This window comes from Bombus flavifrons, chromosome 5 (assembly GCF_040668555.2).
Source record: "Bombus flavifrons isolate JBK064 chromosome 5, iyBomFlav1_principal, whole genome shotgun sequence".
Taxonomy (NCBI): domain Eukaryota; kingdom Metazoa; phylum Arthropoda; class Insecta; order Hymenoptera; family Apidae; genus Bombus; species Bombus flavifrons.
Genome location: NC_138446.1, coordinates 1,094,902 through 1,107,637, shown reverse-complemented (window position 1 = coordinate 1,107,637; position 12,736 = coordinate 1,094,902). Strand labels below are relative to the sequence as shown.

Below are 12,736 nucleotides of genomic sequence, written 5' to 3'. Positions count from 1 at the left end.
AACACACGACACGAATTGTGAAATGAAGGGAACGAGGGGCGAATAAAACGAGAGGCAAAAAGCGAAAGATAGATGCACAAATAAAAAGGGAGAAAGCGCTAAGAAAGTGAGAGAGAAAGAAGCGTCCTCTCTTCGGCACTGGTAATATCGATTCATAGGGTAGGCACGATGGCAACGACCCTACCTGGTTTGATGAAATGAGCTCGAGGCGCACGAAACGTTTTCACCTTATCGACACCGCCCGGTTTTTCCCGATGACACCCGAGTTCGATAGCAGCACGATTCTACGTAATACACGATACTTTTGAAAATTTACACTATACACCACGTCGACTTACCTTGGCATCCTGGGATGCGGCTGATTCGACGACGGGGTGAGAGCCTCTCCACCGAGGACGTACGACTTCGCCCGTGCAGCGCTAGGACGCCATGTCATCAAGTCGAGGCGCGGACTCGGGGCAAATCGCGCATATACACACCGATAGAGAGAGCGCACGAACACCACGTAGCTGACCAACCCGGTGCCTGCCGTGCTGGGAATTCCTGCTGCGCCACCGAACGGCCGTCACGGAACCTCGCCTACGCCCGCCTAGCGCCACGACCGTGCTTTCCGTTCGTGGTACCCTTCACCGCTTTGCAACGCTCACGACACCCGCCCGTTTGCGCGCCCTCGTTCAACCGAACCACCGAAGTTGAGCCGCGCACAACCTCCCGCAATCCTACCACCGCCACCTACCCAATAGTCCCCACTACACCCTTCACCCTCTCCTTATATCCCCCACCTTCTCACCCTCCTCGTCACGCACTCCTCCCTTCCCTAGCTCTGCGACACCCTCTACTCCCTCTCGCCTCATCCTGCGCGTTTCGTCCTTCTCGGTTCCCCTCTCTCGCACTCACACTTCTCTAATTTCTCTTTCTTTCTCGCACTTTATCTCTCTCGCACCGATTCTCCCACTCTTTCCTTAGCCCGCAAGGAACGAATCGCCTGACTTCTTTCTCTCTCCTACTAACCATCGCCATCTCTTTCTATCTTCTTCGAAACCTACACAAACGCAATCTCTCTCAATTCGTCTTCCTCTTTCTTGCTCCTCACCCTCGATCACCCTCCAAAAAGGGCACTTATTTTCGCCCCTTTGTTCTCACGGTTGTGACCAACTTCTCCTTCTCTCTACCTTTCCTTAAACCTACCATCTCCCCTTGCCTATACGCCCTCGTTCCTCGGGCTTCTTTCTCGAACACACCCTCTCCCTCTCTACCTCCTAGCTACTTCTTACGTCGTGTTACTGCGCACTCGTTCTGGCAAAGTCGCCACGAGCTCGTGCAACTACTCGCAAAGTTGTTACCCATTGACGACGTCATGTGCGGTTCCAGCGGTTGCGACAGTCGCTTATCGCTTGTCGTATTATTTTGATAAAGGAAAATGCGGGTTAAAGGGGCACCGAGTTTCTGTTCAAGTTTTTAAAATAGAGCCACACGAATTATGTTACGGACTTGCAACGTGATATCTCATTCATCTTTCTTTTGTTATTTTTTTCCTTCCATTTGTTGTTAATGTGATTTCAAATGTTAAAGAAAAAAAGAGATTAAAGCTATACGGTAAGCAAAGGGCAAGGATGACGATACATCCAATTGTTGAACAGAGATTCGTAATCGAGAACTACGTTTCGTTTCAGGGATGATCGAGTAGAAAAATACCAGGGGTTGGGCAAAGGGGGCTTGGAAAGAAACTCACGAATGTAATAAGACGGCTGTGGAGGAGATGCGTTGCGAGTTACACACGCAACCACGATTTGCGTCTGCGCACTTTTTTCTGTACAGACTCGCCAAGTAGTAGTGAATGATAGAAAGAGACAAACGCTCTCCGCCACGAGGCTGTTTCTCAACTTCTGAGCTGCAAATGTACAAGTACCAACCACATTTGCGTATCCTGGTAGTAGTTTGTCGCTGGTTCAGCTTCCGCTTCGTACCTCGAGGCTTGTTGCGTATCCGTGGACAAGAATCCGAGTGTCGTCACGTTGCTATGGAAATAAATGCACCTTCGTCTGATTTCCTCGTTGAATCAATGTGTGTTGGTTGCGTGTCGTCACCGGAATCGTTGCGCTACGCTGACGGCACCTTGACACGTTTACCCCGACACGCGTATTCTACACCACTACAATAATGTCGAAACGACTTCATTATTGGAAGCTTTTATTATACAATGCTCACTATCTTTATCGATACGATCGATTTAAAACGACGAAAGATTCAAGTCACTGATTGTTTCCCGCGCTTTTACTTTGTACTCCCTTAAACGTAATGTCGAGTGCAGAAAGTGAAGTAAAATATGAACGATGAAAATTCGGTTGGTACTTCAAACGAAAAATACATGTATGTATCGTATACCACGAGGTAACGCGTTTCCAACACACGAGGGTTGGCTGGAAGCGATACGCGGGGCGCTGCCGCGGAAGGATCCCCACGGATCTTTTCGGTCGACTGATAAAAAGGCTTGAAGCTGCCTTGTCGCGATGGACGAGGCGTATACGGACAAAAAAAGTCGCTGGAAGGGGAAGCTCCGGAGAGTCTCAGAGTCGGGCAGGGGAGAACAGAGCACGCGGGAACGGAGGGATCGTCTGTCGGTGGCGGAGCTGAGGTGGGGGCGGTAGGTACGGCGGGGACGGTACCAGCGGTGACGGGGTAAAGAGGTAGAGACATACACGTAGACAACGTGGGTCGGGGTAAAGGGGAGCTATCGCCGCCGTCACCGCCGCCACCACCACCACCATCATCACCACCGCCGACACTGCCGCCACCGCTGCCGCCGCCGCTGCCGCCGCCGCTGCCGCTGCCGCCGCCACCGCCGCTGCCGCTGCCGTCGTCGTTCGTCGTCGACGCCGCGCCACGATGATTTGACTCTACTCGCTACCGCCGCTGACGCCGCCACACGATGATTCGACTCCTCTGCTAGTTGCCGCCACCGCTACCGCCACTGTAACCACCACCGTAGGCCACTCCACCGCTGTTGCTGCTGTATTCCTCTAGTGTCCTTGGTTTCGCTCTAGCAAGACCAGCGTGCTAATTCCACTACGTCGACGCGGTTTTAGAGAAACTTGGTTGGCTCTCCTACTGCTAGCGCGCCCACGGCCAGGGCTGTATCGCTTGGGGCTGCGTATTAGTCCATTCTAATCTCATGGCTTCCCTGCTATGCTTCATCATACTGTATTCCTTTACAATACATATATACGTATAAGTATATATGTATAAGTATATATGTACCAAAGCAAATTTCTTCCTCGATATGTACGATCGATTTTGGTTATCTTTTGAAACAAATACCAACATATAAATAATATCTATCAGTAACTGTTTTTTCTTACAAGCTATTCTGATCCGATATACCTTATCTTATCAGAAATCTTGGTTTTTCCTAATTTATAGCGGCAGGAGTGTATGTACGTGATTTCGCGCAATTCTCCAAACATCTTTTCCATATAACACACTACCGTGCTATTTTTCTTTTACGATCCCTAAATTAATACCATCATAACGTAACTCATGAATAAACAGGGTGTCGACCGTAGTCTCTTGATCTTTTGACAGCCTTGAACTGTCTGTCCGTTGATAGCCGCGACGATTCGGCCAGTAAAGTGCCTGTGGAACGTCGTTCCTTCGTGCGCGGCTAGAACACAGGCTCAGCTAGTATCTAGGGAACTTAGAAATCCAGTGGAAACTAAGTCGAGTAGAAGGGATACTATCGGAGGAGGTGGCAGCAATGGCGTCGGGAATCGCGAGGAGTAGGCAGAGAGGAGACGGTTGCCTTCATATACCAGGGAAAAGAGGACGGCGGAGAGGGTCGAGGGAGGACGCGGAGAGACAGAGTCGAGGAGTACTACACGTGTCGCTGCAGCGGGGTGTTGACCCCAAATAGCTTTTTTAACGTGACGTAACCACGAAAGGGTTGAGAAACGACTAGCAACGTCGTTCGATGGCCAACCGACTTCTTAGCTAAAGCCAAGCCCTTGCCTCGCCTTTAAGGCTCGTGGCTGCCCGTTAGATGTATAGCACAACGATCCTTTCATACTCGAAAAGCCACTTGCGCGGTTCTCTGCCCGCCACCACCATGACCACAATGTTATAATTAAGATCAGGGATGTGCTCTCAATTCCTGCAGATCTCAATTATACTCTATGCTACATTTAGGTATATTTAACGCCAAGAAAATTGTCGGAATGTAAAACAGAAATAAAACGAAACCTACAAAAAAATATGCGATATAATATAAATTGTACACATTGTAATATTATTTAATTAATAATTCAGTTATATACACTTGCATATGTAACATCCTATTTTTTAACTCTATTCAAATAAACAACTCCGTTAGGAAGGAGGAAAATTGATTAATTTTGGGTTAATGATATGCATATGGAAATTTACAAGATACGTTCGTGGGAGGCTAGAATTGTCAATCACAGTCTTCATATCTTGGTACGTTTCTGAACACCAAAATTAGACATATGTTCAGTTCGGATATTTATGATGAGACAACCATATGTGAATTTACATTATGATTTACATACATGTACTTCTTAGTGCCGAAGGTGGAGTATAGCTAATCACATGGTCAAGGGTGACAGGTTACGGTATGATAGTATCGCGGCTGCCACACTTTCTAGTAACTCTAAAACGAAAAAAATATTGTGATTTATGGTAAAATGAAAAGTAGAACGTTTTCACATACAACTACTCAACCTTATTGAATTAACAATGTAGTCAGTTGGTGTATGGTTGTATCTTACTACGTTATTAATTTTATGGAATAATGAAAGTAAATAAAATAATATACCCATTAGAAATCCAACATAAACTGCAAATCAGACCCGAGAAAATAAAAAACACGGAAAGCTAATTTTTACATAGATATCGGTGTCGATTTAGGAATTCAAACACTGAAAGGAGGTTAAGACGACACTTAACCCCCCGTCGCATATGGTTTCCAGTTGGAACGGTACTGGTATGTCGCAATACAGTCGTGTGTGTACACTGTATGTACCTAATTAGGACCATTGAAGAGAAGGAAAGACAGACAGAGATGTTGAATATAGGGCGTCCCCCGTTCCTTTTTATTTCGTCATTCAATAATGTCATACGATCTCCGAGGATACCGATCGAGTGTGCAATCTCTATTTGTTTGTCGAATGTCGAATCGATGTTTTGGAAATATAACGAAAATAGCAATAGTGTAAAAAAACGATGTGATAGATATATAACAGAAATCTAAACCATGCCTCTTCCTCTATCTCCTTCCTTAATATCACGTATACATGTATGCGCTGCGACAGCAGTGACTATCTTATCATGCCAGCTACACCCTAAGAGGCGTAAACGATATTTTTCCTATTTGCTCTGGAAAGTACAGTGGTTCCCCGTGCTGATTGAAGAGAGGCCCTTTTAAGGTCAACGTTAGAGTTTTTGAGGTCAACGCAAATAGAAAGGGCGAGATACGCTGATGAGATTTCATCGAGTTTCCTGGCGAAGCATGACTCGGCCGGACGGACAGTTGTTCAGAGTTCAAAGCAGATATCCTTATCCATTGCCGACCGCAAAGGATATTCCAAGAAACCACGAGCAGAAGGAAACGGTCAGGCTGTCGTTCCTTCCATTCATTTTAGACGGTGCTTTATTCCATTTTACTTGAATTCTCATGAAAAGTGCAAGATTAGTAAGTAGAATACTTAAACTGTAACTAATGAATAACGGTGCCATTGTTCCCTGATTCTTGCCTCGAACGATTATACTTTGTTCTTGAACGTATAACGTCGAATAGAAATTGATAGCTGGCTTTTCCAGAAAAAAAAGAAAAAAAGAAAAAGAGAAATCACAGACAGACATAGCGAAGAGGGTTAACGTTTCAAAAGGGGAAGTTAGAAAGGAATCGTAAAAAAGTCTGTCGTTCGATAAAAAGAGTCAGTAACCGTGGAGGCGAGTAACGGCGTGCATACCTTACATATACGTTAGGAAGGGGATGACTCGAAGGGACATTGCTCCCTGGCCTCGCCTGCCCTGCTCTGTTCTGCTGTGTCCAGAAAGGATCCACCTATCGTCCTGCACTCTCACGGCCCTTACGGACCGTGACACCTCGAGTTCGGGTCCTTCCGGCGACAGGTACCTCGCAAGAAACACTTCCTGTTCAGTCGCCTCGGGAAGAAAACGCAAAAGCGAAAGATCGAAATAAGTGGCAAGGAATAAGTAGAATATCTGTCGATGCCATGATTTACTCCGATCACTGGGATGCAATTATAAAACTTCTTCTAGAAGAATGAAAAGTAAAACGTAGAAAAATTTAAGCATTCCTGACAATTGTTCGAAAACACGTTTCCTTCCCTTCTTGATACTGTTCGCATCTCTCTCTCTCTATATATATATATATATGTATAATGTATATCCATTTTCCACTCTCTGTCATTCGAGAAACTCAAAGGTGCGCTATCAAGGCACAACGAAGCCGCAGGATATTCGAGATTAATTCGATGTCGAAAATAAAGGGCTAGTAAAATATTTCCAATGGCTTTCGAGCGGAATCACCACCCCAACAGGTGGTTACGACACTCTCCGACCGAAAGATAAAACTTTCTACCCCTACGATCGAACCTCCTGGTCCTATGTGCCGTATTTTCGGTTACGAACCTGTCGTCGCAACGCGACTATCCCTGTACCTCTCTCACAGCGCCCTCCTGCCTTACCACCCAACATACACTTTCTATCCCCGGGCTGCCTTTCAGCTTTTTTCCCTCTGCCTGTTCCCTTCTCTCTGTCTCCCTCCGCCCCCTCCACTCAGCTATCTGCCCATGCACCTACGTGACTATCCGCATCCCTATTCCTGACTTCTAAATCTAACCCTAGGTCTAACCCAACCTGGAGGCGCCCTTATACCCAGACGGCGGCGTCATGGATGGGGAGGTGTATATATATCCCCACCACGCCATCCCTCATCGAGGGGTCGTTGATCCCCCAAGGACAACGACCTTGCGTCTGCGGCAGCCAACCGTTCGAACGGTTCTGGGTTCCCGGATTCCTCGATTACCAATATCTTTCACTCCTCGCTCGTCTCTTTCCTCCCAACTCTTCTTGCACCCCAACCTTCTTTCCCTTACCCCCACCACTCACCCTCCCCCGTCCCACTGTAGGTACTAACCGTCACCATCTCCTTTCATTTTCCTTTCTGTTTTCTTTCCATTGCTGCGACGTGTTACTCTACACGAAGGAACGTACTTTTTTTGTCTATCAGCCAGCATCAATGGTGAATTGCTATGCACCTATATCGAGAAAGGAGAGGAGGAAGTGCACGCCACGAATCCTCTCGTTGATCGCGGAATCTTCCTCCGACTCGACCATTTGGAACCAGTCGAACCGACCGTAAACAGTTAGTTCGAAGCACGATGAGACGGCATCGGTACAAAGATCGTGAAGCAGATCCACCGCCGGGGTCACTGGGTTTATAGAACCATAAACTCAGGCCAAACAGCTTTTCAAATTGTAAAAGACTATGAAAAATTCATACAAGTCGTCATCGATATGCATGACTCGACCCCGACCCGCATACCTCTCCCACCGTTCTTCCCTGTTCTTCCTTTTCACCAGTCTCACGCATAGAAACGTAAACCCTCGTGGCACATCGATCTCGCGCTCAATATTCAGAATAGTGCTGTTCTGAAAGTGAGTGGTAAATTTACCACTGGCTACATCGCTCCCAACAGTTATGTATGTATACCTGAATACGAAAATTATATTTCTTTCATTATTAAAACCGTCGAAAAATTCGAATGATCTTTCAATTAGAGATAAAAGATAAAAGATAGTTCCGACAAATGTTTAATGTCGTAAAAGTGGTTCATATTTGTGTTTCGTATGACTCGAGCTTAAATTCAAACGTGACTGACACCTGGTATGTTAAAACATAGCCATAGTTCTCTAAGTGGGTGGACGGGTGGGTGGTCAAGTACACACGTAGGAACAGAGCTGGTACACATGTATGACATATCTTCACATACACCAACTAGCGCGATACGTGCAGTGTTGGCTGAGCGGGCGCGAGTTGGGAGGCGCGATGACGTAATCTCCGAAGGGAAGGAACAACATCGCCGTTGACCTACTAAAGAACTGACTTTTCTCTCGTTTCTTTTCAGCCCTATCTTTTCGACTTCTCACTATACTATCTCGTATAACTTAAAGACCTTTTTTGGTGAAGAATTTACATACTGTTCGATAAACCAAGAGCAAACAACATATAAATGAAAAATACATATATTACATTATATTATCTTTCTGTTGATCGTTCGAATAAATTTCCATGTGAGCCTGGAAGTCTTAACATTTTTCAAAGTTGGTCGCGGGATAACCGGTCACGTAGATGCACAGCGAAGCTCGTAAAGCGAGAGGAATAAATGTGCGACAAGTGCTATGCCGCAGAAATACCAAAGTAGGTCCTACAGGTCTCTCCATGGACCACCCTATCGTCACGCTATGGCGACTTTTGACGCGTGAATACGCCCTTTGTTCGTTCTTGCCTCTCTGTTTCTTTCGTTCTCTTTTATTTCGTATCCCTCTCGGTACCCTAAAAGGCCGCAGGTAAAGTAGATAGACAGGTAGCAAAGCCAATTTCAATTCGATTCAGGAAGATCTAAATCCAATCGATATAGGACTACTAAAGATACTTTAACCTAACAGCGATATCTATACACCTGTTTCCCCGTTGCCATACATAATCGACTTTTTATTAAAACAAAGAACTATTTCTCAGCAAAATACTTTATATTGTACATATCAGTTTTTTAACTTTCATCGTTTGCGGTTCGTGTTTTAAGAAATATTAAAATTATTATTATAACAATAGGGTCGATAATTTGTGTTACTAGATACAGTAAATATTGAAAACGATAGCGTATTAATCTTAAATGGCGCAAGTCCACCGGAGTAAACGAGAAACTCGGCTGCCAATGGTTATGTAGCTTCTTAGTTTGCTCCGGACCAGTTGGACGTCTCCCGCTGGCTATGGCGTGTCGGGGTGGTTGCAACAGGTTGTTGCTGTAGCAGCACCATCACCAGTACCAGCGGCTCCCTTTGGTCCACCAAGCAACTTGACTAGCTACGGCATGTATGATCATTTTGAGACGACGTTTAGGGAGTCCCCATGATTATTCGGATACTTTCTCCACAGGACCAAAGTCGAAGGTGATCATGGTACGCGGTACTATTCTAAAATTAATGTATTCGTACGGGTCTCTGGACGTGTGTTTGTATGCGTATGCGCGTGTTCAAATCAAATATATCGATATTGTTCTTCTGTGTTCGATAGCTACTGTCGTATGCGATAAAGATATCATTTTATCTTATATCATCGCCCTTAAAGAAGGGCATTGCCTCTACTAAACACATGCACATCTTGTTCTCCTGTATCTGGTGCTGTTTGACTTCCTCGGTTCAGCGAGCCAAGAACAAGAATGGTAACTGTTCCGAGGAACGTTCTAATCAACCTAACGTCTCTTCTATTTGCTCGAGTTTCAAACTTTGTTTTCTTCTTTCTTTCTTAGAATTGATAAGTTCAGAGAACACGGAAGGATTACGCGAACCGCAACCCCGCTCCGTGAATACTCGCGGGTAGCAAAGCCCTCATAAAACGTCGAGAAGATGAGCAGGATGCAGTGGACGTAGCCTGACGTAATGCGGTGTGGGAGTGGCGTGGCAGTGAGGGTCAATGCCCTGGTTCCCGGCGATCACAGTTCCTCAACAACCCCGTATAAACGAAAGAACTAGGAACCATTTCTAAGTAAACCTCGCTTCACCCTATCACTTGATTGAATTCCGCGGTAATTTGTATATACGGATTTAATTGCGTCTAAGCAAAATTTTTAAATTCCTTCGTTGAATCTAAAGGTCACGAAGGAGAGAAAAGAAAAGATTAATAGAAAGGAAATACGAAAATACTCAGTTTCTCGCAAGGTAAGTTTATTGGCTAAAAATTTTATGATATAAATAATACTAAATTAGAAATGTGCACTCCTATAATATAAAAGTTGTGTTGTTTAGATAATTTATTTCGAATTTTCTTCAATTTTTCACTTAATGCCAGTAGAAGATAAAATAAGATTAAAATGCACGACAAACTCGTAAATTCTGATCACGTCCACCTAAACATCGCTATAAAAAGAATAACACGACTAGCCCTTGAAAGAGAAGAAGGAATGCATCCGATGCTCTTTTCTAAGTTCGATGCAATAGTAGGCGTCTAACGACCAAAGCAGTTACAGTGGTAGTCCTCGGAACAGCTCGAAAATTCCCCGTCCCTTCATCGAACTGTTCTCGCAGGTGGGCGTACGGATCGTAAAAAAATATGCTGAGCGTTGCGAAGAAGAAATACGCCACGAGGAAACTACGAATTTCGTGAAACCCCGTTCCACGCGTAAGGATCGAAGCCTGACTGAACTCTCAGGTGATACCGTTAAACTGACTTCCGTCTGCCCACCTACCTACCTACCTACCTACTTTCGTCCTCGTACATCGTCCGACACCGTCCGAGCTGCGTATTTCGCAATCCACCAACCGAGAGAATATCTCGAGTCAGGGGCTCAAAATATTTGAACGAGTGGGACTTCACCACGCTAAATTCGTCCAAGAAAGTAATAGTGGAGACAAAGAGAGAGAGAGACAGAAAAAGAGAGGGCGTGTCTTGCAACAAAGTATCACCGGTTGAGTGAGCTTGAGAATGTTTTACGATCACTTATTCATCGCTACCATTAATAAAACATGGATATATTCATTTTTAATCTCCTAATCGCGAATTTTGCAAACGACGTTCGCTAATAAGATTGATTTTATTCACTTTCTATTGAAGGACAAAATTATTTATATAACGAAAGATGAGGTTATGTAGTTGCTTATTCCTCCAATGATGTTTCATTTATGCATAAAGATATGAATATTCTTATTAATTAAAGTGATAAATAAAGTATAATCTGAGTAAGAGCCAAAATATCATCCATTAACTGAGAGGATCAATTTTAATCAAATTAATTTTCCAACATCTTATTTAAACACCGATATCTTGTCCCAAAAAATAAAGCAGAGGTAGACAAAACGTGCCTGTATGATAAAACGTTCCTTTATGCAGTTTTCCATGGGGAGCCGCGGTACCAAAGCATGTTGGTACCAGCAAGTCGGCCTGGCGCGTGCACGAGCGCGAGAATCCAACATATAGAATAGGTCACACCCTCTGGGGACCATTATTACCGAGCACTGTACGTGCACGTGACTTGTATAGGGTCGAGACAAGTGGGTTGGTGCAGTCGTTACTGTTGTCCTCGGTACCCCCTGCTCGTTCAACGACCCGGCATGTATGCACTCGCCATGCCGCGATGTACGCATGCACGCATGCATGCACGTGACGACGGGAAGCTCGCTGCTGCGCTGGAGAGAAGCAAGGCGTAGGACTGTGACAACGAAAAAGTCCAAATCAGAGTGATTTCGCCTCTTTTATCCGAATCTTTTCCCAAGTGCGCACAGCACCACACGCGTGCTCCTGCGGAACAATTGGCCGCTATGGCGGTGAATGTATCCGTTCTTCAACCATCAACCGCGCGAGGAAATGCGGAGATTTAGAAAGGAATCAACCACCTATTGTGGAGAATGTATTGTGCTGATACGCGGTGCTAAGTGCATGCTTGCAGAGCAACAGGAGATATCAAAGAATTCTCACGAGGCTACATCGAACCCTTATAATCGGTACAAAGGAGTCGCGCCATATTTTACACATCGCGTAACGTGTCTAGGTGAGATTCGAAAGAGCAAGTACCTGAGAAAGGGTTTGAAACTCGAGAAAACGTGTTTGAAAAATCGTGGCGATATTCGTTAGAGATTACGTGCATACGCGGTGCCGCGGCAGTTAGAGGCGCGCGCGCGCGCGCGCGTGCGTGTTAAATCGAAACTGCGCGAAGTGAAACGGCGGGGTCACGTGGGCTAGAGCAAGTGGGACCAAGGGTCACGAGAGACAGGAAACGGTAGTATTGTGTACCGGATGTCGTAACTTCCGAGTCCTCTGGCCTCGCTGTTTCCCTTTGCGGGAGCACGTGTGCGAGCGAGTAATATCGGAGAACGCAATGACACAAAGATTCCGAAAGGGCAGCGAATTTCCTTTGGTATCGAAGAAATTTCGAAACAGAGCACGAATTGGAAGATACACGAGTGGCTGGCGAGCGCCCTAACGCGCCCTCCTCGAGAGATCAGCCGAGCGAGCAATAGAACGAGAGTATGAGTGTGGTCGTACTGTCGAGGCTCTCTGATAAGAACGAGAGGGAACGAGGGAAAGGAAGAGAGATGGCGGGAGAGAGGGAGGGGGAGGGAGGGAGCGAAGAAAGAAGGGAGAGAAAGGGACGGTGGCGAGAGAACGAGAGGGAGGACGGCGCGCGCGCGAGCGCGAACGCGCGAGGGGCGGGAGGAGGGTATAGTCGTCGTGAGCTCCTTACAGTGCATTGCCTTTACGATCCCTCGAGTCCCCGTCACACCCCGTGCCCCGACAAATCGCGTACGACGTGCCTCTCATGAAGAGATCCACGAAACCAGCTTCGCCGTCGAGCGATTCGGGTCGTCGAGATTCATCGAGAGGAAGAGTTTCTGTATGCGTGACAATGAACACAAAAGTATTGACGAGGTATGTGTCTCTGGGCATACACAGGGTATACCGCACCCCATGGACTAGAGT

The 12,736-nt window shown here is 45.9% G+C and overlaps 1 protein-coding gene and 1 long non-coding RNA gene across 8 annotated transcripts in view; one reads left to right on the top strand and one right to left on the bottom strand.

The window, feature by feature from the left end:
• The window catches only part of ttk (zinc finger and BTB domain-containing protein ttk), a 45,171-nt gene extending 42,422 nt beyond the window's left edge, over window positions 1-2,749 (bottom strand). For 5 of the 7 annotated variants that reach the window (XM_069113240.1, XM_069113242.1, XM_069113241.1 and 2 more), the window contains exon 1: window positions 339-647. The gene's annotated coding sequence lies outside the window, so the exon portion shown is untranslated. Of the gene's footprint in view, window positions 1-338; window positions 648-1,913 lie in introns of those variants that run through there. The other 2 variants (XM_069113235.1, XM_069113238.1) reach the window with 2 other exon arrangements.
• Window positions 1,458-2,046, top strand: LOC138179961 (uncharacterized). The gene is made up of 2 exons (XR_011173176.1): window positions 1,458-1,596; window positions 1,674-2,046. It is a non-coding gene; the product is annotated as an uncharacterized LOC138179961 (long non-coding RNA).
• Window positions 2,750-12,736: the final 9,987 nt, after the last annotated feature.